The 3,543-nt window shown below is 49.2% G+C and overlaps 1 pseudogene; it reads right to left on the reverse strand.

Moving 5' to 3' along the window:
- Positions 1-905: 905 nt before the first annotated feature.
- On the reverse strand, positions 906-1,944 carry LOC142590636 (uncharacterized; annotated as a pseudogene).
- Between the last annotated feature and the right edge of the window lie 1,599 nt (positions 1,945-3,543).

The raw sequence follows: 3,543 nt of genomic DNA on the forward strand, positions 1-3,543 counted from the left end.
TGAAGCACTGGCGAAATTCCACAAGGAGTTTCCGGAGGCCGCTCACTTGATCGGCCTCGAGAGCCAGTCGGTTTACAGACAGATTCCGGTTGTCCTCTAGGGAGCGTTCCGCATCTGTCACTGTCGCTAAAACTGGAAGTTCGACCGCTTCTTCTTCAGACGCGTTTACCACCATGTTGACAACCGATTCCCTTCCTCAATAAGGTTGCATTAAATTGCAGTGGTAAATGATTCTTTTATTCCTTTTTCCCGGAACTTCTAGCGTCTAGTTAGTCTCCAATACCTTCTGCGTAAATTTTACGGGTCTGTCTCACTGTAGCGGAAGTTTGTGTTTTCGTGAAGGCCTTAGGATCATGACCCTGTCGCCTAACTTAAATGTTCGCCTACGCGCATTTCTGTCGTAGGGTGCCTTCGTGGTTTTCTGGGCCTGTTTTAGGTTTTTTTCAACCAGTTCTAGCGAGAAATTTAAGCGATCCAGGAATCTTAAAACGTAACTCACCACCGTCTGGCTTTCACCTGTTCCTTCCACATTTCTCCTAACATTCTGAGGAGGGAACGGATCGTCCGACCGTACACCAGCTCGGAAGGAGTGAACCTCGTTGCCTTATGTGGGACTCTTCTCAACGCGAACAGGGTTGCGGGTAAACAGTCCTCCCAGTCTGCTTTGTGTTCATGGCACAATGCACGTACCACTCTTTTAAGCACCGAGTGCATCTTCCCACGCTGTTTGATTGTGGATGTTACACGGAGCTGTGTATCAGCCGCACACCACACCTTTCTAAGAACGTCGTAGTTAGAGCACTTGTAAATACCGTCCCCTGGTCCGCCTGAATCTCTGCAGGAAAACCGATTCGCGCAAACGCGGATAACGGAGCGTCGACTATCTTGGTGGAGTTCAGTTTCTTCTATGGAATCGCTTCACGAAACATTGTCGCGGGACAGGGCGTGGTCAAAATGTACTTGCACACTGATCGGCTCGCCGGCGAAGGCCCGACTGTGTCGATCACCAGCAAACGGAATGGCTCCGTGATTAAGGGAATCAACTTTAAAGGCTCCTTGCGTTTATCTCCCGGCTTCCCAACTCCCTGACACGCGTCACAGGACTTTAGATAATTTTCCACGTCCTTAAAGCATCCTGGCCAGTAATATTCTAACAAGAGCCTCTCCTTCGTTTTGTTGATTCCTAGATGACCCGACCAGACATTTCCGTGATACAAAGTCAGGAGATCCGCCCGATACCTCTCCAGAACGATTAACTGATCGAGGATATGGCCCCTACGATCTCGATAGTGTCTATACAGCAGTCCTCCCTTTTCGTGAATGGTAACGTTGCGCCTAGCTATGCCCTCTTTTGCATTGTAGTGTAAACTTGTCAGAGTCTGGTCCCTGTGCTGCTCCGTGCTGAGCGACTCCCTGTGCACCTGGAGAAGCCTGTTAAAGCCCCCAGAGGCAGGTGAAAGTACAGAGCTGCTCTTCCTTTCTGTTACTACCACTGACGACCTTTCTTTGCTACACGAGTTTTCTACGGGCATCATTTCAATTGGCACCTCTGCTGTCACACTCTTTTCTTTTTCCTCCATCGTCCGAGGTAATACAAGGGAATGCGCTTCCTCGCGTTCCGCCACCGCTGCGCTGGGGTCCTCGGTCAGCTGAGCGGCGATTTGGCGTGCTCGCGAGTGGGTTAATGCCTGCACCCTTCCTTCTCCGAACTCCTGATCGCGCTCCCGTAACAAATACTCCGAATGATTTGAAAAGAGATACGGGTAGTCCATTGGTAGTGCCTTCGAAAAGCTTGCCTCTGTCTCTAGTTCTCCGAAAAGAACCGGAAATTGTCCCTCGTGCTATTGGCAGACACACGCTGTGATCCTCTAGCACTGTCTTGATCCAAGTTACCTTCCCTGTATAGTCCTCGGCATTTACAAAAGAAGGGTGAACTAGGTCCATGCTGGCTCCACTGTCCTTTAATATCTTACAGGTTTTTCTTCTAATTCGTAGCTCCTGGAGGTATGGACGGAGAAGCTCCAAGCTTTCGTCGCTTCCGCCCACGTAGGAAAGCACTATCGGCTTTTTTTTTTGCAATCCGACGCATAGTCACCTAGGCCCTGGCACTGATAACATCGGACTGGTCGCCTCTTCTCGAACTCTCGCGTATCTACCTTCTTTGTCTCCTCCTCCGGAGTGTTGCTAGCTCCTTTATCGTTGTTCCCTTCCTGAGTTTTTTCATCGACTCGGCCCTCTCGGTAGCTTTTACCTGTGTCTGTTTTTTGTGGTGGATATACCTTTTCGGATTATCCCTTCCATTTGAACGCTCATCCTCGGTAGTGAGTTTTCGTTGCATCACGTTCTCATCAGCTAGCCAAGCCGCCTTACCTACCGTGTCTACGGCATCTCTATCCTTCACCCAAACCTGACTGACTGTGGAATGCTGCGGTAGAATTGTTCAAGACAAATACACTCTATAATCTTGTCTCTACTTTCGTAGACTTCGGCACCCTTAAGCCACTCAACAAGGTTTGTTTTCAAACCGTACTCAAACTCTCAGCAGCCCTCGTCGTTCTTTTTGCTCATTTCTCTGAATCGCTGCCTAAATGCTTCCGGGGAAATTCGGTACTTCCTCAACAGCGCTGTCTTTACTTTCCCGTAGTCTTCCGCGTCATTTGCCATTAACCTTGCGGCTACGTTCGCTGCCTCACAAGACAACAGTGACCAACCGCTGTGACCAGGTGCGCTGAGCGAAATGACACCTTTCACAAGTTCTCTCGAAATGAATCAAGAATAAGGCAATGTCCTCTCCATACTTGTACGCTTCCATCCACTGGTCCATCCGACATGGTTGGACCTCGCTTGATCTGCTACGGTTGTCCGTTTCACTGCCCGCCGCTGGACGCGATTTCTGAAGTTCAACCTGTAGCTCTGCCATCTCCTTCTCGTGCTTTTCCCGTTCTTGCTTACGCTCACGCTCACTCTCACGTTCTTGACGCTCACGCTCCCGTGTTTCTTGTATCACCTCCCGAGCAATCTTAATGCTTTCATCATCATTGCCACTCTCTTGAATTGCCTTTTGGATAGCTGGCTTTCTCATCTTTTCGTTCGCCTCAACTCCCAACTCGTCGCACAATAACAAGTCTGACCTCGTGAACCTTCTAAGATCCATGGCAGCTGCCCCGACTGGTGGTTAGAACTGTTTTCCTAAAATAATTTGTGCAAACACAAAATATGCAACAAATTCCCGATTCCTATAATCATGAAAATAAACACGCAAAATTTGAAGCCTGGCGAATCAAAAGGAAAAAAAGAACCACGTGCTCACTCACAGATGCAGCCCCACGCCATCCGGTTCATCGGTCCGCTGTTCCCGGTTCCTCAGGAGCCTCTCGGTTGAAGGCTCTTTCTTCTTCGCTGTTCCCAGTTCATCAGGACTTCCTTGGACGAAGGTTAGTCCCTACCGCTGCCACCACTTGTTAGATCTTGCCTTTGAGGGCGCGAGTTGGCCTACGTTGAGGAGGATTTTGAGAACTGAAGGTCTATTTACATTACATATTA

Source organism: Dermacentor variabilis, chromosome 1 (genome assembly GCF_050947875.1).
Source record: "Dermacentor variabilis isolate Ectoservices chromosome 1, ASM5094787v1, whole genome shotgun sequence".
Taxonomy (NCBI): domain Eukaryota; kingdom Metazoa; phylum Arthropoda; class Arachnida; order Ixodida; family Ixodidae; genus Dermacentor; species Dermacentor variabilis.